The 27997-nt window shown below is 34.9% G+C and overlaps 1 protein-coding gene across 1 annotated transcript in view; it reads left to right on the top strand.

Moving 5' to 3' along the window:
* Positions 1 to 27997, top strand: part of Olf413 (DBH like monooxygenase olf413) — a 260512-nt gene that overhangs the window by 35539 nt on the left and 196976 nt on the right. The window lies entirely within an intron of this gene.

Here is a 27997-nt window from a genome sequence, read left to right as displayed (position 1 = left end):
TATTTAACTAGGGGACTCTCCCCCCTCTCTGTTCAAAACCATAGTTTTGGGCGGAGGGTTAAATGAAATATGTGTATGTGCCAACGTTGCCAACCGTAATTATGATACCTGTACTATAAATTTCATACGCTACCTATTTTCTTATGTATAAGAAGAAGAATATGAATAAAATTAAAATTTTATCATGATTTGACAAATTAATATCTTTCTCTTGTAAAATATTTATTGTCATAAATTTGTCACTTGTTTTAAATTAGTTTTTATTTAATTTTCTTAATGCAGACATTATTGATTATTAATTTTTACTCCCTTCTCTTATGTTCATACATTTTTGAAGAAGTTTTTGTTAGAACGTGTCAGTTTTAAAATACTTTGATTAATTCTCATTGCACTAGAATTTCGTGTGCAAAAGTTGGCAAGGTTGAGTCTTTACACGAGACTCAAATCATAACAAACTCACGGGAGCGAGAGAGAAGGAGAGAGAGGGTGTCGCATGGTTTTTAGATGTAACACTGACGGGCTTAAGTCCAACAGCCTCCCCTGGACTACCCTCTCGGCTTGTAACTCGGCCCCAGGCGTCAATGAAAGAAGGCTATATAGAAGGGGGATGAATCCACGTGGATACACCGCGACAACGATTACGGAAGGCGGCAGGGTGGAGTTGCACCGGAATTCGCCACGGAGCGAGTCGCTTCAGCGAGCGACGCGAATTGCTCCAATAAATTATCGTCGCTAAAACGGTGCTCGGGATTTGCAATTATTTAAATGTACCGGATAACTACGACAAGGCTGAGTCGCGCAGGGAAGGTTTCGGAAAGAAAGGGAGGGAGAGGTGATCGGACGGGGGTGACGAACCGCTATATAGTTGTACAGGCGAAAGGATTTTGAAAATGGATTCGAGAGGAAATTGCACCTTCAGGGGGTGATTGTGTCAGCGTCGTTTAGCAGTGACAATGATTAACTGAATACCTTTTCCTCGTTTATTTTGCAGTCGCAATTGTGATATAGACAGAAATGATACGATTGAATAAAGTTATGAACTGTTTTTTAGGTTTTATTTAGGTATAACGATTTTTTAAACTGAAGAAGATTATTTTAGAAAATAATTGCGTTAAAAATTAGTGATGACAATAAAGAATTATATATACTTATTTTTTTTAGAGATTGGTTTAGAGAAATAAAGAATAGAATTGGCTTAATCAAGTTTGTTGATGCAAAATAAATTTCATTCTAACCAAGACTTTGATGATGTTCAATAATATAAGTTACATAGATAGAATTTTGTATAATTTTAAATTGTAATATGTTATAGATATTTTTGATCTGGTTTTGTATTTATTGTTAGTTACATTGTAAAATAACATTTTACGATTTTCATATAACCTTCGCCTTTCGTCTTTTGTTTGATTAAGTAGTATGATACGTTTAACGCTGTTGCAACTTTCGTTGTCATTTGAGCGTAAAGCCGAACTGAGAATATTAAGCGACTTGACGTGTTCGATCAGTGAGCCGCGGTGCAAAGCGCCCTTCGACGTTCCCAAGCAGGAGTTAAAGTTACTTAAATGTACCGGATAACGGCGGTGGATCCATACCGGGCAAGAGACGGTATGGGATTGAGGGCAAGTTGAGAGACCGGAGGGTTCAACAAAGCACTAAAAGGTTTCGAACTTCGTCGAAGAGGAAAGCGCCGAATCTCGCTCGCAGTTTTGGGCGCGAACGTTGTGCGAAGGCTTTTACTTCGTCGAGTACTATTAAATTACTTCAGCGAAGATCGGTACTTTAGACAGCTGTCGCGAAAGGAATCAGAAGCTCGTTGTTCGCCGTTGAAATGTAAGATGCGATTTTACAAAGACTTGCTAAAAGCTATCTCTCAATTTTGTTAATGTTTAAACTGTTAAGTGTACTTTAGGTGTGCTAAACAAAATCCGATTGTTTTTGTGCCAAATAATTTTATAACAGAGCAAAAGGACTAAAAGGAGACGAGATGACTTTTAAATTAAAATTTAGATATTCCAAAAATATCGTAGACAAGGTAATTGATTAAATATTGTTTAAATTGTTAAACGTCTTATAGACTTTGATAATTATTTTCCATGAATTGTAGAATTAATATAAGACAAAATTCCAAAACATTCCAGAAAAAATCAAATTTTGCTAAAATAATATATCTAGTATTTTTATCCTATGAAACATTTTAATATATGTATATCAGTAGATAATATTGCGGTTTTGAAGGATACATCTATATATTGATTCGGACGATTTTATCATAACTATTTGCATGAGTGATTGCACTGGCATGCAATTTTATAAGCAGTCTGATAAAATCGGAGTTGAAGTTTGTCATTATTCTTGATTATTTATCAGAAATCCAGTTGGTTCAGTACAATCACGATATATTATTTCCGTCACATAAAATGTCAGGATTATTGAAATCAGATTAAAATAATGATAGACGCGTCAGAATTCGAGATATTGCGAGTTTGATCGAATCTCCGATAAGAAAACAGTTCCATGATTAGATGAACAATTTGCGTAAACTAATTTAGAGTGAATTACGCGGATGGATTTATATGTAGATAACTTAGGTTTTCTATCGAAGAATTATCATAAAAAATAAAGATGTAATTGTGCTTGTGTCAACATGTCAGTATAATAGTTTGTGTTCTTAAGAATTCGATATTACATAACGTATAAGTTTTAAAAGACGTAATAAGTTTTAATCTTCTATAGATGAAAACTCTTTGAACATAATTAGATAAATACTTTTTGTTTATTATAAATAAGTGGGAATCTCATGTATGCATCATTCCTCAACATTGTGTGTGGTTAGACAAAGTGCACAATTGTAGCTACCCCACAAGAAATGATTTATCGTTATCAGATTGGGGGATCGAATTTATGCTGAATACACTCATATATATGCATATCTATTTACGTTTGCATGTCCCCTTCTTCTTTAGCAGTATTTCAATTTCAAATCAGTTTTCGCTCGAGGAATTTCTGATGAAAATTAGTTGGCAAATGTTGTACTACTATAATGGGTTTCTAAATAACAGCCTGTCTCGGTCGTCAATCTAATTACAACTCTTGATCTGAAACTGCAGCCATGCTGAATTATGATGTCAGAATGCAATAAATTACATGTAATCCTTTTCTCTTCTCAGCGTTGAAATAAATGAGTTTTTTTGCATACCATTATTTGCATTCGATATATAAGACTCAAGTCTATTTTATTCATAAACAGCAGTATAATTTCGGGAATTGTTCCTTATAACTGACATTATAAAAATTACAATAGTTAATACTTTAAAGTCCGTAATTAGTTTATAATGGAGATCTCTTTATTTAGACTCTTTTTGAAAAAATGTCTTCGATTTTCTCAAAGGAAAACGTAGCTTTTCTGTCTCGTACATAGATTCGCGTCTCGGTGTGTTGCATAAAAGGGAGCGAATATAAGATTACGTAACTTGTGTCGCGAGGAAAATAAACGTCTCCGTGGAACCGCTGTTCGCCGCTTCGGAAGAAGAGCGATAATTTGAAACGCAGTTTATCCGAATCGCCTCCAGTCCACTTCGAGCTACTAACTGGTGGCAATAAGCCCTTCCCAGCTTGTACAACACAAACCACCCTCGCGCACGACGGCATTTACGTTCTTTATACGTCTTTTATAACAGTTTTCCTCTCTTTACCGCTCGTACGCGTTTTTCAAGGTGAGAAATGGTCGTAAAATCGGTATACGACTGGCGCTCGCCGGCTGGAATTATACGTCCTCTTCGCTTTGGTTTTCAAACTTGATCGCAGTATGCCGTCGCTGCCATGTTTTCGGTCGTAAATGGTCGCGTGCCAAAATCGTCATAAAGTTTCTAACGTGAGAAACATTCAAGTAAACAGAATGATGTGCTGCTCGAAGATACATTTTATTTATTTTTTTTCATGCGGATATTAAGTTATGTATAAAGATATGGACGTAATAATGAAAAGATTAACGAGAGTGTATTGCCATATGTATCTGTGTAAATAATTTTTTTTTACTTTTAAATAGGTATAAACTGTGTACAAATACACATAAAAAATAATATACCGAATAATAATGGAATGGAATTATATTTTATATACTACAGTAAAACTACAAAGTTATGTGGAATATGTAGGTAATGTCTTAACGAAAGCGTCTGCTAATTAGCGGTGTTCCCTTATGTTAATTAGAAAACTCAGAATAAAGCTCCTCTATTATCTCTGTTATTATTTTATGATATAGTTGCTACAAACACAACTAACATAAAATAAAACTTTGTTTTTATTATTATTTAATTTTAGTTTTATCTTAATTGTATAAACAAAATGTTCTCAATGTAGCGGATATTTTGTAAAAATGTCTCAACAAATATTTTGCTTCCCTTTTTCATTAAGCCAAAACTTTATCCTGATTATTACGATTATAATTGAATATAATTATTTTTAATAGATATAAATTCCCGAGCGCATACGACCGGGAAAATATTAATCACATTAAGAATATCAAGTGTTCCGTATATAAATGTTTGCTATTCACGTCATAAAACAGTGATCGCATTTTATATTGAATACTGCATGAGAGGACTGCCATTAATTTAATATACAGGTTGGATAGATTTATATGTTCCAAATATATATTCAGTCGAGACAAAGTATTTCGAACATATAAACTGACTCGAGTATTTATACGCGAACCTATAAATCTAACCAAATATACAATATTAAATCAATCGGTTATTTTCCTATTATTAAATTTCAATTCGTAAGTTTCAAATGTTTGAACAATATATTTTTACATCAATGTTTTTTAAATTAATTTGATGTATCATACCATATACCGTGTGTTCTATCTATACAAAATCAGATATTTTAATTATATACTTTCCTGAATGAATGTTTAATCTTAATATTAATACTATTTAATATTTCAGAATCGGCAGATTAATATATATAATTTAACTGTTTTAATTATAAAATTCTCCAATTTTTTTTTTTATTATTTTAAATGTACCCACTTCTTATTTCGTGCATGACTTAATTTTATAATATTTGGTGGATTTTAAATAAAGCACGATCAGATTTATTACATATCGAGGTTTTAGATATACGCCGCGATTTCGTAAACATTTCGTAAACATCGCTCTAACATGTAGCAAATTACGTCGCTTCGTTTTCGAAACGGGCGTTCTGATTTTCGTCAAGACACGCCGTGTAATCAATCGTCGCAAATAGATGAATCTGCAGACAGTTTATAAATTAATTCTTCGTACACGCGCGCCAATAGAAATGCGAAATGGAAGCAGGGAAGTCCGTGTGATAGTACTTGGAATTAGGAACGAAGTATGGCATGGTCCTCGAGAAGCATTTCAACCCTCCCAAGGGATTGTTCCAAGCAGCTCCTTCTGGGAATGTTTTTGGTCCTGTTCCATGAACCGACATATCGCCGTGTATGGCGTCCAATGTAATTTCCTGGAATACAAAAATAATATCTATGCCGGCTGCAAATCGTAAATAGAAACCTCCAGTTTATGCCGGAAAAATAAGGCATTTGTAAGAAAAAGAGATAAAAAGACACATAGAGACTATACATTTGTAGTAATCTGGTTTGCGCAAAGCCAATACGATGACAAGTCAAGTGTGTAGTGTGTTCTTCACTGCATTTTTCATGAGCACTTTAGCAATCTTTCAGCCCGGTTCTTATATTTAATGCGATATTCTTCCTTTTCCATGATTTCACGAAAAATTGGAAATAATGGATTGCAAATGATATCAGTTTTTTTTTTATTAAGGAAGAAAAATATCAACAATTAACAATTATTTTTAATTTCTTGACATAAAGTGTTTTAAGATAGAAATTGTTTTTAATTTCAGGAGATAACAGATACATGAAAAAATATGTTGTATACATTTTTATTTATACTCTGAATGTCTTTATTATTACGAAGTAAAAAATTATAAGCGTCTGACATAATGGCGGTTCGTAACATTCATGGCGCAAGCAACGTCGGTTTAGTGCCTCCAAGCAGGATCATCATATATCGTATCGCTAGGCTGCAGAGGCTAAAAGGAACGTGCGTTCCACGAGTAGATAACATTCACTTCATTCCGCCTTCTTCGAGTCGCGGAATGACATTGGCCGTTCTCGTTCCGAGTTTATAGAGCCCCGGAATCCCCTACGATCGTAACCCGGCACGAGTCTAACGCCTGGACGTGGCGCCCGCGCTTTCCCTCGTGTGGCTCTTGTCCACCTCATAATTCACTGTCAGTGCATAAACTGGAACCCGCGGCAATCACATCGCGGGACCTTACTGTCCGTATAGGTCGCGGAGATTTCCGGTTTCTTATCCCACGCGCTCTTGCGCGCACACACATCGCTGTAACACCGGGTGGTAACCAGAACCGTGTTTTGTGCGCGCGCGATATTTTACCTGCCTATGACATGGCCGAGGAAGAAGACGCGACGGTTACATGAGCGGGAGGGTGAGAGAAGGGTTTTGCGGGGGTCAAGAGAGGAAGGGGAGAGGGAGGGGTGAGCACGTCATACAAATAGGTTGTCATTCATTTTCGCTGGCTTCCCCTGATTCTGATTCATGCCTCCCGCCGTTTCGTATTACTCACGTAGAGGAAGCGACCGTCGTATGAACAAAAGCCTGACTCGCTTGACGACCTTATCGTTTTAATTTCTTACGGCATGTCATTCTTCATCAAGTTGTCTTATTTCCCCCACTCGCCCGACCCGCTTTTCTTTAATAAGAAAGAGAATTCGGGACGGCGAGATAGATTGTGTATATGATAGAATTATATCTAATATTTTCGCGTGACACTTCTGAATATAGTATGGATATAATGGAAAAATTTTCTCTCGTGGACGTTACATTAGGTGTTACTGTCAGATATTATACAGTGATTATGAGCAATAAACTCGCTACTGCAATTTATTCCCAAATCTATTATCATATTATAGAAGTAGAATTAACATAATATGCCAAAAAATATTTTTAAAATGGTATTGAAATCGGAAAATTTTTTTTAGAATTTATTTTGTGTGTGTCTTAATTTGAGAAAAGTTTCAGTATACAGAGATTAACACTTCTACATCTAAAAAATGTATACAATAAGGTTTCAATAAAATTTATCTGTCTTGCCATCATGCTATCTAGCTTGCATAATGAGAGAACATTATTGACGAAGCGTTCGCAGTAAACACCCTTAAATGTAAATAATTCGGTGCATTTAACGAATTTGCTGATGGAAGCCACAATTTTCTGACGCTACCTAAATATCGAAATTTTCACGATGTTTTAATTTGAGACTTGCGCGGCTCTAAATACAGCCGTGGCGAATTTATCCGCGCATCAATTACGATTTAAATAGCGCTTGCAAAATCGCACATAGTGCGTTGCGTAAAATATATGCATACTTTGCTGCGATAATTTACGCTTTTTTAACGTTTATTTTGGGATAGCACAAAATATAATGAGTTTACTTTTTCCTGTGCTTTACCGCACATGCTTATTACACACGCGCGCGTATGTGCGCGTCATAATTATCATAGGCTATTAACGAAAGCGTTGCGCAATTGCTGCGAAAGTTTTTTTTTATTGATCACATCGAGCGAATCTCTATGGCCAGCGAAGTTCTGTGTAATTCATTGTTAGTTATAAGAATAAGTTTTGCGTTTACACGTAGAACCGTGGGCGAATTTGCGTTTGTCAGTGATGCTTCTCGCGAAGTTTCGCGTCGCTGCAGCTGAAGCTAGAAGTTTTATACGAGCGTATTTATAAGGCTATCTGTGTAAAGACCTTCGCCGTCTTACGACGATATCTGTAAACATAAATAATTGTTAATGCATTTGCAGTACTTTCGCCGCAATCAAATTATTTCCATCGAATTATGAAAGGATTCCAGAAGTTTGGTTCAATTTTTTCATTCATTTATCAAGACATTTTTTAATTCCATTTCCTATGGTTTTCTAAAAAAATATCTAAATATTTTAATACAGGCGATTCTGCCATTTTACTTTATTGTGATTTTTACGTTCTTCTTTGTTTCTGGCGCTACTGCGAAATACTTTTTTCCAACTTGTATTATTAGATACGGGTCAATTTTTCACGGTTTCTTAGATAAAATCGAATAGAGGATCAACTATATTCGATCCAGATTGATTTGTGGCACCCTTCGAAGCGTTAGATACTATCATAATATTTCACAGGCACGTACGTATACTGACGCATTAATTCCGAGGATAATTTGATTCATTGGGATCGAAAGCTTAGTTGTGGACTTGATCCTTCCATATATCGCACCGAGATAGCTCTCAACAAGGAGTCGTTAGACAGAACGTCCCTACAGTAATGGTTGGGCATCTGAAGTTCGTCACGCTGATTAACCTTTCAGATAGGGGAAATAATTTTCTTTTCGTACACGTCAGAAATGACGCATTTGGAGATCCGACTGTGGGCGTCGGAGTAAGCACTAAAAAAAATATCGCCTTCCCATATTGTAAGTCGATTATTTAAAGGTACAATTTTCTAAACGCAAAGAGCTTTTAAGTTATTCTTAAAATAAACATCTAATTTTTTTATAACACATGATAAAATTTAATAGATTAGTTGTTTGTAATTAAAAAATTGAAAGCGGGCGATACACACACACACATATATTCTAAAATTATTAAATATTTACAAATTTTTTCTCATTAAGGTTCCAATTATAGATAGTATTTTGAAAAACAAGGTTTGTAAATTACTGATAAGAGTATAGTTAAACATTATTAATTTTGCATTTATTTTGAAAAATTAGTTTTTTATTACCAGACTCGTTATATGTGTATTATGTTTTTTATTTGTGTCATCCATCTACTTCACTATGTAATATTTTAAAATCTTAATGGATTTTATTTTATAATTTAGTGATCAAAAGCTTAAGTTTCTATGAATTTTTTCGGTCTTCTTTATTAATTGTAGATATGTATTTTGTTAATTATCGGACATACAATTTTGAACGATGCGATTGTCCAAACTACAAACGTCTTTATAATTCTGAACATTTTCAACAGTAGCTGCTACGTTCCAAGCCAAAGGTTTTTTATTAAATGTTCAATGCGCTGTTATGAATCACGATTAATTTAAGATAAGCTTGACGCTCTTTGACTCCGACGGCCGCCGGCCCTCTATATAATGCCTCTGATGGATTAGCGCATTTTAAATTTACAGTTCACTCATCATTCAACACTATCATACGCGATCCGAAAGCACGTCTGACGAAGTTAATTCGCCCGCCCGGATTCTAGCCGCTTTCCGATAAAAATTTTAAATCCTCTCAAGAGTAATTCACCTATGCACGACTCAGTGACCTTTAAGAGAGATTAATTCCGCCATATTGCTACTCCGCGAATCGCGTAAACTTGCATTGTATTAAGCGCCTCGCCGAATATACGAGACGACTTCTATTAATTTGTGATCACGTTAAGCACACGATGCAACTGCGTAATTCCGCGAATTTTCAGATGGATTAACCCTTTGCACTTCAATTCCTCTGCGCAAAGACGAGATTATGCGCATGATTTGATCTTTGCTCTTAATCTAATTATATAGTAAATTCTTTTTACGGTCAACGTTCTTTCATTTATTAAGAGATTGTGAAACGAGTTAATCCCTTTAATGTATCCTTTTAATCTAGCTTATATTTATATAAAAAAGAAATATGCATTTTTCATAAATTCCTTTCATCATGTCTATGAGAACAAACACGACATCAAACTTTTTTATCTACAGATACTATTCTGTTCAGATTTTATTTTCAACATGTCAATATGTTTTGAAAGTTGCGTAAAATTAAATTTCAGTTGCAAATTGAAATTAACGGAAAAAAGTGTTTTATTTGTGTTTGACTTAAACTGTCAGAAATTGAAATTATCTCTAACAATAAGTATCGATGTCTCTTTATTAAAATAATCATTTCTCTTACTTTGTCCTTTAATATCATGATTGAGAGTGCCCGAAGTTTTTAGGACGTCCTATAGAAACTTATTGATCACTAAAATCTTAAAATAAGTTCATCTATCATCTTATATTTGACGAAACAGTGATATTCGGTATCGATGCCGATCGCTTACGTTACGCCGCCGACGACGACGACAACAACGTTGTCGCGGACGTCGCCGTCGGCGCGGCGTGCCATTTATCGGTTGACCCACTCATCCTCGCGATAGAATCCGGCACACGAGTCCGATTTCCCCTGTAACCCCCGGTTTATTGGCGGCGACCCGATCATCCCTTTGTGAACCGGCCATTGTGAGCCACTGGGCCACGTAAACGAAATTGCCGAGGGGCGACGGAGGGATTGAATACAAAAGCGAGTATAGTGTCTGGGCGTGACTGCCCGCCGACGATTCGCCACGGCCTCGTCCGTTTTCACGCTACAATTGTCGAAAAGCTGACCCCCTTCGATCGGCATTGCGTGATTATTTTTTTCTTTCCTTCCGTGCGACAGTTCTCTTTTTATCATTTGACATTAACATATCGCACCCGAGACTCTCAGATGATTAAGTTGAAAGCTGAACACTTTAAATTCTTAGGCTCTTTCTAGTACTTTGGTTTCTACTCACAATCAGTTCTTGTGCAGGCCGTATCTATTTTGGACAGAAAGTTCTTGTCCATCCAAACTTTTCAAACTGCATGCTTTGCTGTAGTGCCTGATAATAATTATATTTACCTTGTTCATCTCGTACTTTAAAATTTTTTTTTCTTAGAACATATGCAGTTTCACGAATATTTGATTTCACAAAAAGTCATCATACGATCGATCACTGAAAAGTTAGTTTTATTCTCATTTTTGTCATTGACGATGAGATTGCTCATAATTTGTCGTTTTCTTTCAACACTATATCAGAAATATTTTTCAAACAAAAAATGCGTTATTTTGACAATGTAAATTCTAAAAGTGGTCGAAGTTCAATGTAAAATTCAAGTGACAGAACATGTCTGTAGAATATATGTTTTAACAGAAAAAAAGACAATTACACATCTGCTAAAAATATTATTAGAAATCGATAATTTGAGTTACATAAAAAGATTTGTTAGGTTACATATAAAGATTTGTTACATAAACAGTTACATAAAAAGGTTTGAAATTTTATATCACCAAGTTTTTGTCTTGCACAATTTAAAGCATTAAATTAATAAACATTACTTTGTGTGAACAAAATTGCAAATTGCAGTCGAGCGAATTTTTATTAACTCAATGAATACTGATTCAGCTGCTATTTAACTTTTACCCTTCAATCGCTGAGTTTTAATTTAATTTATTTTTAAAATAGGCAGTTCGTATAATGCGTGTTAATAAGGACATTTAATTAAAACGGCAGAGAAGGAGGCGCGGGGAACGGTCGATATAAATCCCGAAAGACAAACACTTCGCTGTGTACACTACTTACGGTACCTACCGCTATTCTGCCCTCGGTACGGGCCAAACCAACACCTAGGCGTGTTGTAACGCATTCGTGTAACACAGGCGGAGTTTACCCCGAGTAACCCTACGGTGCGCAGCAAACCGGTACAGTGCTCTGCCCTATGCCGTAGCCCTGATTTCCAAGCACCGTTCCAAGCACCGTTCAAGCTATTCCGGTAGTTTTAACAGGGCGAGGCAGCGTCCGGATTGGTTCATGGCCAGTTCTCCGGGATCATTCCTGGCGCAAGGGAAGGCACCCCGGAGTACTTTGGGGTTACCTCGTCACACACTATGAAACCAAATGGAAATCAATCCACGGGTTGCCGCTGGCTCCCGCCCGTGGCTTTTACAATGGATGCGGTTCCTCGACGTAGAGTCGATACGTCGTGCACGCCCAAATGTTGGAAGCGACGCAGGCTTTGTTGCAAAACGACAACCCATAACAGCGCGAAACCGAGATCCTGTATTTTTTACGGGGCTAGAAAAAGTAAAATATTAAATTTTTTAAAGTCAAATTTTTTTTGTTAAAGTAGAATAATACTAGGATTTCTTTCTCTTTTATAACAACGTAGTGTATATAATTAACTAAACATGAATATATATAAAGAAAATAATTGTAATATATATACCTAACTTGACGGAAACATGGATCGAAAAGCGTTCGGGAAATAAAGTTGAGTTTAATTTTTTTAAAACAGTTTCTGTGGCATTTTGAAAAGTTCTATTCTGACTTACTTCAGCGGATATCGTGACATCGGATGAAGGATCGATATTTGGCGAAGCCATATCCTCCGCATTACACATTTTACGATGAATTTAGCGACTCGTCGCTTCGCGTTACATACGCGAGATCGTGTCGTCATGAGAAGTCCGACTGGAATTTTTGAGCGCTGTCACACGTCGAGTTTGCACGTTTCGATAACGTCAAAAGTAACGTGACGTTGAATTAAATATCATACGTGATTTTTAACTGATTTATGTGCCCTAGAAACGTTACCATTCTTTTCCACTATAAGTATTATCGATGTGCGTAAGTGCAAAAGATATTTAATCATTAATCAAGATCTTGAAATACTTGACATAGACATAGACCATTAATCAAGATCTTGAAATACTTGACACACTGAGGCCTTATTCTAATTTTTTATCTTTTTCTATATTATTATTTCTATATTATTATTATTCTATATTATCAGTGAAGATTATATACATTGCTTGTGAACTTTATGACAAAAATAAAAACAACTCTGATGTTTTTGTAAATTTTTTCAATGACTTGCATGTATAAATTTATGTTATGTAAGTTGAATTTATTATTTTAAGTATTCTTTAATAAAATTTCGCGTGACGATAAAAATTATTTAATAAATGGAGAGATTGAAGCAAATCGACTTGTAGCGGAAATCAATATTGTAACCATCCTTGAATACAAATGAAAGCAAATGGATTACATATAAACTACAGCCTATACAATTAATATTGGCGATATCGATATTAAGTTATCGCGCAGTTCTTTATTCATCTCTCTCTCTCTCTCTCTCTCTCTCTCTCTCTCTCTCTCTCTTTCTCTTTCTCTTTTTCTCTCTCTCTATTTTTTTTACTTCTTATTCGTAGAGGTCAGATTAGAGAATACGAGAAGGGAGGAAAGGTTTGAGATATCATTGGGGTTACCGCGCGATATATATAGAGGCGAACGAAAAGTAACCCCTAGTGTTTCCCCCTTGCGCTCCCCTCTTGCTCCCCAAAACGAGCAGTAAAACCCTCTTTCGCTATTAGACGTTTTTACAATGAGTCCCTATTTACGGGCCTGTCAATGTGATATTTATGTTGGCCGATATTGCGTCGCCGAGCGAGTAATTGAAATTTTCCTAAGCGCGACTCAGCGCCGAGTCAGCCACTCGCTCTCGCTCGATTCTTCGCTCTCGATCCGAGACTCTTCAGCCCCTACCTGGAATCTCACCGGGATGGCTCGTTTCATTCCGCCGGGGCATCCTCGCGCACAGTCTGGCGAAATTTATAACGCGTCTCTGCATACATACATGTACCCACCTATCTACCTATCCACGTGTATGTAGATTCGTTCCCGGACGGATAGGGAAGTTTCGACCTTTTTTATCCTCGGCAGAGCGAAGTCAGGAATATCGATGAACAGCGCGCGGCTGAGATAAGTACGAGTAACCTTTCGCCGAGTACTTACCTGTGTGCGCCGAGCGGATTTGCGTGCAAATTTGTATCGGTTGTCTCGTATTTTCATTGTTAGCATAGTTGCGCGACTTTTCGTAATCCATTGCAAATCCTTATGATACGGTGGTTTCACAGAGTGTTTAATATTATGCAGCTTTTAGCATAAAACACCGACTAAAACTACATTTATTTTAAACGTTGATATAATAACGTTGATATATTAAAAATCTATCGGTAAAACGCAACTTATGTATAATTTGGACAATGATAAAATATTCTCTTGTTAAAATCAACATTGATTTATTCAACCAAAGATCAAAGTTTATTTATATGTGAAATTTTTATTAAAATATTTTTAGTAATTTGCGAAATAAGTACTTTGATGATTGACAAAATGTCCAAAATTTTTATTTCTAGAAAGTGTATTAATAACTTCCATAAAAAAATATTAAAATATTCGTAATACTTTTAAAATATGAATTTTACTATTAAAATATTCATAATACTTTTAAAATGTTTGGAAATAGAGAGAAATTTACATTATCGCATTTTTATCTAAATATGCATTTACTGCATAAAATTTATTAGACTATTATCCAGCATTACACAAAACCTATTATTAACATATTTAATTATATTATGATTTACGGTCAACACTAATACGATTATTTAATTGAACTAAAATGAATATTGTAGTTATTTTGCATAGTAAAATTTATTGCCGTAATACATTAATGAATATAGCACAATAGTCATAAATTTTCTTATTCAGACCTCATAAATTTGTGGTGATAACATCACTGCATCGTTTGACGGAAATGACGATGATTTTTAGATAAAAGTGACGCCTTAACGTTGCACATGTTTCGATCATTAAATCATTTGTATGACGTTTTAAGGTGGGATTACATATGGATGGGGGGATAGGTGGGAGGTAAATAGGGACTACTACTATAGCACGTCATGTAATGCTGGCTATAAATCTGACTTTATATCTGTCTTAATAAAAAAGGGAATATGGCGTACTTAAAGAAAGGATTATACATCACGTGCCACGTTCACCGTTTATGTGCTTTTTATTATTGGAATAACTTCGCCTCTACTAGCCGCGACGCATGACAAATATCGAATTTACTCGCGTATCGGTTCCGTTGCGGAAAGTTATTGGAAATTTTATCTTGAAATTCCTCAGCTATTTTTTTTCAAAGATTACAAATTTAATTATCTCTTATCAGTGTATAGCTTGTTGTGGTGTATAAAATGTTGAAAGCTCTGTATAATTATACTTATTAAATTATAGCGTATACTTTGCTGAATAATCAGTATTATTTGCCTAATAATTTACGTGCTCGGGATTTGTTATGTTACATTTTTTAAATTTAATCATGGCATTTGTAACGTTATTTATATTTTGCAATTTGTTAAGAAAAATGCTTTCTCGAAGAAGATCAACCGTGAGCTATTAAAAAATAATCGTTATACGATAATAGATTATATTTCTGGCACAACGTCGGTTTATTGCCATTTGTATCAAGCTATCCATTTAATCACGCAGTGCATCACGGCGTAATAACGGTGCATCGTATAGCTGCGCTACGACCGATTCCATTAATTAAGAGTATACGGATCGTCTTTTTGTTTTCTATGCGCTGCGACGTGCCGCCCCGACCTAAACGATAGCTATTAATCAACGCAAAGACGATTTTGCATCGGCTCCGCTGTCCTCTCTGCACAGGAATTCAGAATTATCGTGACTTATGGCCATCGACCATATGATGTAAACACGATGCGATTAAGACTGAATTATTCTTGCGAGATTTCGTATATGAAAAATTTTATAGTGCCTATTGTTGATAGATGAGTTAAACGATTGTTAAGTTAAAGTTCAATCTTTTTTCATATTAAATTAAATGCGGGTTAAATGTGTTCAGAATTTTGCTGCATACTCTGAACTATTTCGATAGATTACTATTGGATTATTTATTCGCATAGCCGATAATAAAACGGCAGGTGCATTCTGTGTATTGAGTAATCGGGAAAGAAATCCAATAATATCTTTATTTAAAACATTCGTATCGATTCTGCTTTTATGTGGATTATATGTTATCGAATAACGAAGAATGTGGTTGGCCGATTACCCGAAAAATCAATTATTGGTCGTGCATCGTGGCTTCTGCATTAATATGGATGAAGGCCGTTGCCCCGTTACAATTGATTTCAACAGGGAACTATATGAAGTAATATTGTTAAAGAATCGATATGCGACTATCATGATAGAAGCAAGACTGCCTGCAACTGATCTTGTTACATTGCAGGATATAGAATATAAGCGTAAAGCGGTTAAAGCTTTTAGGAACAAACAAGTTGGCAGGGGATTAATCTCTTTCGACTTTTACAATTCATAAATATAATCATAGCTTGCAATATGGAAAATCATAGAAACATTTTCCTTAAATAATAGGCATCGAAATTCTAGTAGATATTTTTACATAAGGATTATGAACTGTATGTGTAATGTGTATATACGTATTCCAATCCAGTCTGCACAACAATTACAGTTAATAATCAATATTGTACCCGCTGCTTGTCAGCAGATTGAATTTATTCTCCTTACATTCATGGAAATTTTATGGATATATGATATCGCTCAAATATTTATAGTTAATAATTAAACGAAAACAATGGCCAATAAACAATTTCAAAATTAATCATTTCAAGCAATACCTTGCAATATAATTCATGCTTAACGGCAGAATCGAAACATTTTGAACTCGAGATAAATGATTTTTGCGCACTCAATATCAAACTCACCATAAATCGCTTTTTTTCGTATTATATAAATATTTTTCTACAAAATATCGCGTGTATGGAGAGTCATGCTGTAACTTAAAATCTTATCGTCAAATTTTTGACATTTTTTACATTAAATGGAACTTTTAAATCGCCCATCTATTCGTCACGCTATATTAAACTTAACTTGGGAAATCATAAAATATAGAATATATTATCGCTATTTGCTTAACCATCCGCCACGAAGGAGTCCGATTTGCGACATGCAAAGCCAATTTTACGAAATATAACTTGCTGATTTTTATATAAAAGACATTTTTATATAAAATGAAACGATATTTTATTTAAAATTGGTGACTTTTTTGATTATTTGCAGATAAAATAGGTAAAAATCCCATTAACTGATCTGTGGCATAGATTAAAGCTTATCGGGCTATAAAGTACGCAATGTATTTCTATGTATTTTCAGAAAAGAATGGAGAAGGAAATTGTTACCAATTCTGATATAATGATTCTGAAAATGAGTTAATGCTTTTTTAAAATTTTATGGATTTTTTACACGTAAATTTTATTCACTTGAGTAAAGTAATTGATGAAAATTGACAAACTTGTTTTAAACCACAACATATTCGAATTTATACTAGAATATTTTACGTACAGAGAATTATATATGTGATGTGTTAATCTTATTTCTTTCGTGTTTTATCTATATAAAATTGAGTTTTATTAAGCAATTATTTTTAAGATGTTATTGCACTCATTTTTGCATGAAAAAAACTACAAAACTTTATTTCTATTATATTTTCATATAGTAAGATGCTTATGAATACCGACTAATTCCGTGATTTTGCTGAATTTCTCATCTGGTTGCCGACCGCGAAAATTGTAGCGGAAAATTTCGCGATACCGCGAGAAACAATATCATGTCGTGTTATAAAGTGTAAAACGACGTCGCATATCGCGGATAATACACTGATATACAATCTCGAGAAAGGGGATCCCGATTTTTATATTAATCTCTCCTCATTCATAAGCTTACTGCGGCTCACGATAGGTATACGGGGTGGCACTGGTAGGAAATTAGAAATTTATTGACTTCGCTCGCGAATCCGGGACGTTGCTTCGAGGTTACGCCTTTAATCCTTTCGTTTACGAGCATCGCCATTCCATAAAGCACGATAGACGTATCGATCCCTACATAAAGTACGACGCATTGTTACTGAGAGCTGATCGATAATGGACGCGCGATTGTGAGTATAGATTATGTCCATTCACAGTCCGACAACGTAGTTAAATCATGTCACGTACAGAATTCGGCATCCTACTCTGAATTTTTTTCAAATAACTCTAAAATTATTATTGCCATTGTCAATAACTACTCGATGTACTGTTCATTTTGATTTTGATATTACGTACGGATATTAAATAGATAGATAGTATACGTAATTGATATGTAACGGGCTGTTATTGTATGTTTAATGTTAAATGGATGAATTTGCAGAATACATTTAACGCTTTTAATTGCGGTAAATAATCTATAGCGCAAGCATTAATTAAACGGTTTCGTATCGTTCGCAATTTAACATGGTCTGCTTGATACGCATATCCGATAGCAACGCAGTCAATTGCGGAATATTTTGATTCGCTTATGTTTTTCAGATTAAACATTAACATATGTATGTACAATATGTATACATACAACTAAAGAAGTTAGAAGAACAATATGAAACGAAGTAAGTGATATGCCATAAAAATGTAAAGAAGTATAAGAATAACTTCTATTTGTTAAGATAAAATAGTGAATATAATTTTATTTCTTTTTGAAAACGATATTAAAAATTTTTGGTATGTAATGGTCCGTGATAGTGGACGCATAATGTCCAATAATATAATCCTTTGAAAGTGATTATTAATTTTGTAGGACAGGAACATATAATTTATGTAATTATCTGTTGTAAAATGCATCCGCGTTGTAAAGTGTTTGAAAGAAATTAATGCAACACACGTTGTTTTAATAGTCACGCGACAATCGACATGTTTGACTCCGATCTGATTTTTCAGTTGATTACAAAAACAAAAATTCGGTTGCTGCGCGTTAAACAAGACGATTGAATTGCGCTTTTAATAATTCCGAGCATCGACGCATCCAACAACACAAATATTGGCTTTGTCTTTTTATTTTTTTCCTATCACCTATACAGCCTGTTTTACGACTGACAGACTTCCCATTACTGTTTCCCGCACCGCGACGAAATTGTTCGGCTATTCGGTAAACGTGACTCTTTATTGGAAATTTTCTACCTCCCGATTAACGCTCGCCGGCGCTACGAGCTTCGATGAAACGAGGAAAAAAGAGGTGAACGTATCGCGCGGCGGCCCCGTTTTATCTCGAAATCGAAAGGAACGTTGTAAATTAAAGTAAACGCTTCAAGTATCCTTCTTGTATACTTAAATCATTCTTAGGATGTTATACCCGATACCTTGCAGCTACTGAGAAAATACAAATGTACAACGTCGAGTTGTAGGCAGGTGTGCCGATGATACTGTCGATGTATCGATATATTTTGCTTGCTTTTTCACATTATATTTTATTTTTAGCATTAATTGCAGCGTATTGATACTTGTAACGAATAAAGTGTCAATAGCTTATTAACTTTAACTTATTAACCTGAGGCTGATGCACTCTTTATACAACTTTTGTAACTTGTACTTGGAAACTATGTTACGCTTGATCTACTCTCATTTAAATATAATACGTTACTGTCTTTTACTTATATTTTCCAAGAAAGCAACTGTCGCATTCGGTGACATATCCCATCCATTATATATTGCTTAAAGATAGTCAGTGAAAGTCGATATTAACAGCTACTTTTATTTTGTCTATAGCATGACAATGTAACTGCAATGCTTAAAAAGGAGGTCAGATTGCACGATATTAATAATTCTGCTTGTCTCATCAATTCTTTTATCTAACGCTCTTTAAATCAAGATAAAGGAAAACTTATTTGCATGCATTTCTATATATACTCATTAATATTAAAAAATCTAGCATTATTTAAACTAATATACATTTATAAAAGCAAAATTACAAAATTTCTGTAGTAACTTCCATGTGATGAAGCATTTTGTTATACAAAGAATATTTCATACGTGAATTTTTGCTTACAATGAATTATGCAGCTATTTATGTTGTAAGAAATATTTGTTTCTATTTACTTGTCTTTTACCATTTTCCCGCGCATCATTCGTTTCTACGATACGAAACTCCAGATTCATTCACTGAAATACCGGCACAAATGTTTCAACAAAATATACACCTTATTCTTACGTTCTATTGCGCTCTCGTGTTTGAAAAGCTACTGGAGCGTAAGACGCGGGAGCGTAAAATACAATATTCGGGCTTGTTCGAGATCGTGTAATGTAATCTGGGTGTAAATCGCGACGGTGCGCTGCGAAATGTGAGCGGGGCTGCTGCCGCTTACTGCTTGCTTGGCGCTGCAGTTCACGTATGTAGAGCAAGTGGCAGCGTTCCAAATCTCGCGAGTACGTGGGATAAACATTTCCGCCATAGGACAACCGTTTTCCAACGGCTACGGAGGGAATACGCGCTCGATGATATGCCCCATAAAAGTATCAGTTCACTTGTGGGTATCCTGTGACAGTTTTTGCTTGCCAACTGGCAGACACATTTGCATCGAATAGGAGCTGTCATGGCGAATTTTTTCAGAATTATTGCAGAAATAAGGGAAAATCAATTTTTAATCAGTTATAGAAAATATTTTGAAAATTTGATATTAAATTATTATTATATAGAAGCAAAAGCCACTTCTGTCATTTTTCTCTTTTGACTTTTTAAACTTGCTACTTTACCAAATCTACTGTGCCATACTGTTATTAGATAAGAGAGATATCAAGAAAACATCATGGAGAAAGTGAGAAGGCTATTGACAGTTTCGATCAATTTCAATGTTAAGAGTTTCTTAATTAGAATTTTAGAAATTGCATTTAGAAGGAATTTACGGTGCACTTCTTTGCACATATATCATATTATGTTGTCACGTTTAATAGCAATCTCCAAATTCAGCTTTTAGTGATTTTAGGCATTTTAACGTTACGCATAATTTTTTCTTGCGTTCTGAACTGTCAGAAATTTCTACAGCATTACTTTAAAAGTAGTAAATTTCAAGTTTCGTCCGCGTTTATATTCAGGCATATTTTCTCGTTTCTTCTGCAAAGTTTGGAAGAGTCGCGAAGTATTTCTGTGTAAAGATATAACGTTATTTTAAAAACTTACAATTTAATTTTTATTTGAGATTTACGGCAGCGAGATAGTATTAGCGCTAATGTAAATTGCACCAAATAGAATTGAAGTGAATTAGATAGCGATCTATTTCCTTTTCATTGTTATATGGCTTTATTATAAGTTTCCAGAAAAAATGTATGAGCCTAGCCTAAACTGATTTCGAGACCTCTTTGATTTAATGATTTGTACCTCGTTATCTACAGATAATTAAATTCTCGGATGACATTGACATTTGGAAATTACGTTTGGTTCGACGTTTATCGAATTACGTGGTAATGAATCGATATCTGAGATTGAGCATGTAGAATAGACGAGATTAATATTCAATGGAGATTTGACATTCGACGCCTATTAAATCGATTCTTGTTCAAATATTGACACATGGCGCTCGATTGTGTGAAAGAAAATTTGCATAAATTGTTTACTACAATGGCCTAAAAGCGGTATAGCTTTTTATTCACCTACTAATTGTAAGAAAAAATGATCAAGAAATCTGTATGTGAAAGTAACCTGTATAATACGTCATGGAATATAACTATTTTATTAATAGCAGTATTATTACATATAAATGATAATTCGATTATCGCAATTTAAAATATAAAAAAGATAATTTTCAATGACATTTCTAAACTTAGCAGAATTAAAATCTGTTTTCAAGATATAAACCCGTATCAAATATTATTTTTAAATTTAATAAGTAGCCTTGTAAAAAATGTATCTAATATTAAACTTTTTTTAGCTTGGTTTAGATAAGAAAAGTCTGTTTTTGGATGTATAATATTTGGATAATTATCAACTTTTAATTTGCTAGAATATTTGATTTGATTTTGTTAAAATAAAATCGATTTCAGAAAAGTATAGGAAGAGAGATAATTTTTGTAGTAATTTTCGAGTTTTCTTTGAGACATATCAGCTGTGAGCTCGTATGAAAATTCACGTGGCATATACACTGAGCTACAGACGGACTTGAGTACTTCGCGGGCACTAATCGCACTCATGATCGGCAAACTTTTCGAACGATTCTCGTCCTTCGTCGGCCGACCGGGCGATTCGACGAACGTGGGAACGACCGGCTCGCGCAACTAATGGAATTATAGGACGACGATTCTCCGCCGATTTCGTATAGCGGACTTAGGAGCTTGAGAACTGTATCCCCACGAATGCTATCGACGAAACTTTTCAGACTCCCTCCACTAGAGTTTTGACATTTCAATAATGTCGTATCTGCGCATTTTGGTCGAGAGAGTGATTAAAAATTTATTTCTTGAGTGAAGTTAGGTAGTAATTCGCGATAAGTTAAACTTTCCTAACGTACTAAAATATAGATACCAATTTCAAATAAAGAATGACAAAATGTTTTCTCACATTATTTATTTTTAATAGACAGTAATGCAACGGAAAATGTATTTTTTATATCTTACAATTGATCGAAAGTAATTTCAGAACTCGTAAAAAATTTACTTTTGTTAAAGAGAATGAAAATTATACTTAATGTGTGAAACATGGACGCGTCTTAATTATTCTTAAAATGCGCATATAATAAACTGTCAGATGGGGTTGAAAAGATATCGCAATATCATTTACACTCTAATCAACGTTCAAGAGGGTGCTCGGGTGACTGGTATAACGTTCGGCTCTAAAATTCACACCTCCCGTTAGCACCGGGGATCGTTACCGGCTCGACCGACGTTATCTGGGGCACGCATCTCCCGTGCTAATGCAATACAGCGCCGGTGTGACGATATATCGGTCGAGTAAAAATATACGAGTGCTCTAATGGGCGCCAGTCGTGGCGGGCTCCAGCCAGGGGGTGAGAAACCGGAAAGTGTTCACGTGTACAGCCCTGTGTCCGGTACGGGTTGGCCTGTATTTCTGGTTCTTTCCCGAAGGGAACGTTGACGAGAGGACCGAATGAAAATCCGGCGAAGAAAAAAGGGGGACAAGGTCTTTTCGGACTGACACAAAGCACAATGTGTCTGTCTTTTTCAAATTATTGCTACGGTAACTGTGCTTTCAGCTTTCCTTTGTATCACATAGACCTTTAACCCTTTGTTGCATGTGTCCCATATATGGGACACCTATTTCTTTGCAGTTTTTCTATGTTTTTACGTATTTCATTGGTTTGTATAAATTTGGTATTGTTATGTTTCTAAAGCTTGCATGTATACATAAAAAACATAAATATGTAATTATTTTTCCGTTTTTTGGCTTTATTACTGATAATTTCTAAATTCATCTATCATTTTTAAAATAAAATTTTATTACAATCAGAACTTGACACTTTGCAAGATTGACTTTCTTATTAAAAAGTAGCAGATTTAAAATCAAAAGATTTTATGATAAATAGATTGGCAGTTATGGTCTTATTAAACTATTCCAAAGAAATGTCAACTTTAAACTTATCAAGAAATATTGTCAGAATTTGTAGCGATGATCTTTTGAAGCATACTGTAGAATGGTATTCTCGAATATAGTGCTTAAGCTCGATGTAACCGCAGCAATATAGACATCGCACTTGCGGTATACTCGAATGAATCGAATCGAATCGAAGCCTCAGCTTCCCTCTTCTCCCTCTTAGGTGTAATTAACGATTTAGCAGATTACGTTTAAGGATAACGAGAATTATTGCTGTAACACTCATTGGAGCGTTTATCGATAATGTGGTACCCAACGTAACCACTATATTATAATAATAAAGTGATAAATTATTCAAAAATTCTCGCTTTCTCTTTATTGGATATAGAATAATCTTTTAGATTATTGATGTTTTTAATTTAAATTTAATAAAAATTTGATATTTGATAATTAAATTTTAAATTAAAATTCTATTAAAATATAATCAACTTGAAATAAAATGAAAAATAAGATTTTATTATTTACTTACATTCTTGAAACTCAATTCACATGAAGTAGCTTTTCCGGTTACTTGCAATTTAAAAATTATCTTCGTTAAAAGAAAATTGATTACATAAATAATTATAATAAATATGACATTTATCAAGTACGTCATAGAACACTCTGCGGGATATTATGTCGCGTCACAGACATCTTGTGAAAAGTGAGTTTTCGTTACGGGTCGTACAACAATCATTCCATTCAACTTCCTCCGTTAATGCAGGCTAAAAACATACTGACCTTTCATCAAATCCAACTAAAATCGTCGGGCTGCGTGACGCAACTAGGGATAAATGGCTCTCAAACTTTCGAAACTGAAGTCGTAATTTTTACCTGCCGGGCAACCCGTATCTAACTGAGTTGGTCTCGCGTCGTCGTGGTAGGAAAAAAAAAAAAACTAAAAGAGCTGACAGTTGCAAGGTCAGCTCAGAATGGTCGAAAGCGTACAAGAAATATCCCTTTAAATGCGGAACCGTGAACACGCTGCCACTTCCGAAGTTTCAGTTATCAAACGCGAGATTAACTGTATAATTAGTGTACGAGTCGTTAATGTACTCAACTTTTTTAATTCGAGACTAGACGTGTTCGTTAGTGCGCAAATATGATCGATGGCCGTATGACAGCTCTCTCGGGACTTGCGAAATTTGTTTGTTCCGGGATGTAACGTAATGAATTGATAGATTGCTCACGACACGATGCGTATATCTATGCAGGCTATATGGAAGATACTTGTAAATTAATTCAGACGAACAAAATGCGGATTTTATTTGCGACTATAAAATGTTACGTATAAATTATAAAGTGAAATTTTATCTCAGAGGTAAATATCGATAAATAATTTTTGTAACAATATCAACTTGTTCACACTGACAGTAAAAAGCGCAAATTTCAATGTCTTTTTTTCATTGATATATGAATATGTACAATTTTAGAATTTTTTATAAATGACAACAAATATTTTATTTTTCATATTTGATTGTGATGGATTAAAATACTAACTATAATATTAAACACATTTATGTCATATTTCTTTCCTTGAATTAGAATGGAAATATTTCGAGATGTGAAACACTGTAATCGGTATTTTTACGATGCACATGATCGTAGTCCGAGTGGGGAAAGATCAGGTTTTCTATATCCACCATATTCGTTTTGCATTGTTGACATACCTATATTCGTTTTGTATTGTCAAGTTTAAAGTACGCGCGAGAGTGACAGTCAGTCTCCAAGTATTTGCACCGATACTTATTTGCGGCTTATGAAAATTTTAAGTCTCATAAATCACGAGTTATGGAACAGGTATAAATTATGGTTATTATCGGTTTTACTGCGTCCAAGAGCGTCTCTCGATAATCCGGTGCCGTCGCACCGTAAAAGCGAAAGTAGGGAATCGCTCGCTATAAGCGGAAGTTTTACGGTCGACCGATCAGTTGTGATTTTAAGTTGTGTGTGTAAGACTCAAGGTCATCTCAAAAGACCGCTGATGACCCAGCAGATTGGTGATCTATCGTATACTGGTTATAAAGACATAAAGTTTCGACTTTATAATAGTTTTATATATTATTACCAATTAGAGAGATTAAACAATCTTGTTAGAACATGAACTAGGATTATACTATAGATAAAAGTTTAAATTTACGATCGCTTCAGTGAAACTGAATTCTTTAAAAACGACTCTAGCTTTGGAGCATAATTGACTTTAAACTAAAACGCAACTGTTCACGAAAATTTATTATTTATAAGACAGTGCCACGTTGACTGTCCGATTAATTGGTAATAAGAATTTAAGTACTAATATTTAGAAAAGTTATTTTAAATGTGATCGATAAACTTTATATTTATTTATAATCGTGCATTTATCACTTCTTTCTGTGTTTTTAAAATATTTATAAAATAATATCGGTAAACAAAACAGCATATTTATATATAGTTACGTATATTTGCTTTATGAACTCTCTAAATCTGAATCGGTGAATAGTACTGCTGAATCAGTGAATAATCACTGATTCAGAAATAGAGAGAAGAGAATATAGGACGTGTATAAAAATTATAGTTTCAAGATAATCTGTACCATATTATATGACACTTTGACGTATATTCGATAGTGCCGGTTAATATTAAATATATTTCGACTAAATTAAATGTGTGGCAGTGCGGCTTCCTTGCAACGGCAAATAATATGACATAACAGCTTTATTAATATAACAGACTAAATTCTGTGATATAGAATTAATAATCGAAACAATGAAATTAGCATTGTAAAATTTGGAACGCAGGCAAATATCATGTAGTCACAAAATAGAATTTATTCAAATACACTGTTATTGATTTCGTGTTCTAGATTTACGAATGTCGAAATAATGGGAATATGATTTTCCGCGTATAGGACCTTATTGCAATACGTTTCTAAGAGCCGTTAAAGGCAAGTCTCATATTGTCTACCGTGAAACTTAATCTTCAGCTGCTGCTTCCAGGCGAATGAGGTTTCATTAAAAAAATCCAATTTTTAAGAGCGACTACGTTCAAGCCAAGGGGCAAGAATTAAATTCTGCGTGCTTCTTTTTTTGCTTGCGGCAGCGCGAAATTTGATGGGCTTGGAAGAAGACCCTCCCGATACACGAGGATAGTATCCTAGAGTACGTAAAGAGGCTGATATTAAAGGAGGAAGGAGAGGCATAAATAATCGAGAGACGCCTGTCGTCGAATTGATAAGAATCATTTTAATTACCTTAAATGAAATATGTTATTGCTCACAAACAGAATGTTAGAGTACATTGGTCGTTATTTTATATCTCGTAAATAGTAATGATATGAGCTATTTATTTTGAAAGTGATGTTAGCCCATTTTTCAAACATGACAAATAAACGAAATAAAATTGTTTAGGCCGATGTTCTATTTTAAAAATAAATAGCTTTTTAACGTACGAAAGTTTTGAATAAATCATTAAAGTTTTTAATCTATATTCACTATATATATTTTCGCCAGAGTGAAACTTTAAAAACACATACATACAAAAACAGACGTACATTTAAAGCATAACTAACTTTGTTAGCTAGAGACATAATTTATTCATTACAACGATACAACGCGAGATATTTCAATTCCGCTGGTGTCGTCACTGATATAATCATGTAAAATATATAGGTATATAGATAAATAGATACGTTAGGTCCCTTAGGACGCGTATGTGTATGATACATACTTATACTTAGGATATACACTAAGGTATGAGATAGCACCGTCCACCATGACTAATGACGTCTAGTTCGCGATACTTCTGCTGGTACGACACTCACTCTTACGGGGTGCGCGATATCTCAAAGTAAGGGGATTTACATATACAATAATTAATCGCCGGTTAATTGTGGCCGGCATGATGCGGGCGCCATGGTGGAAATTGGCGTAACCTCGTCTGGCACGAGAATTCGTTGCGCGTGTCGAATTTATGCGTGTTGCTCTCGCAGTGGAAATGGAAATGTCACTCGCGTCGACGCCATTTGTCGAATGGGAGAGAGCTATGAAAAGTGTCTTGCAAATATAGTGGTGACGCAATTACGCGATCGTACCAAAATTCATTCTGCAAATATGTAGTAATCCCAGTGGACTACAGTTTTCATCGTAATGAAAGGAATTTATAAGCAGGCTCGCAAATTAATCTAGTTGTGTTAAAATTTCGATATATCGAGCTTAAATCAATTTTCACTGATGCGGAAATTTCTTTCGCGGTTGTATTGGGATTGTAATTGTTATTTTGAAATAACAATTCGCTTTAAATAATACTTTTTTTTGCTGACGATACAGTAAACATTAACTAGAAAAATAGAGATTAATCACTCTAGCGAACGTGTCATATTAAAGAATAACAAAATAATTATTTAAGAATGCAAATTTGCCCGAAATTGAATGTTTGTCGATCACAATCGGTGGTAATCTTATTGTTAGTAGTAATCTTTCAAGTAACTTCAGCTTGTATTAGAAGTGTTCGGCATTCATTATTGCAAACGACAGTTGTGATATTAAATGAAATCTCAAGTCTTTCATCTTGCGTCGATAAACCGCAAAAATGACTCGGGCTCAGCTTTATTCGATGGAAATTTCTTTCTTGATTCTATCGTCGCCGCACGCAAATCCAACGGTCAAAGAGGAAAAAAGGGAGGTAACACCCTTTTTCTCGAGCAGCCTGCTTGCTCGCGAGTATGATAAAGAGATTTCCCGTCTCGCCCGTCTCTCCCCGGCCTGATCCGAGAAGAATGGTACGAGTGGAAGTGTCGAACATGTGCCCGGGATTGGCCGGCGCACTTCCTCGGCCGTGGAGAACTCCGAGAAGTCAGGTGCAAGGATGTACATGCGCGCGG

The sequence above is a fragment of the Temnothorax longispinosus genome, chromosome 6 (assembly GCF_030848805.1).
Source record: "Temnothorax longispinosus isolate EJ_2023e chromosome 6, Tlon_JGU_v1, whole genome shotgun sequence".
NCBI classification, from domain to species: domain Eukaryota; kingdom Metazoa; phylum Arthropoda; class Insecta; order Hymenoptera; family Formicidae; genus Temnothorax; species Temnothorax longispinosus.
The sequence above is the reverse complement of the archived record's forward strand: the minus strand, read 5'-3'. Positions and strand labels throughout refer to the sequence as shown.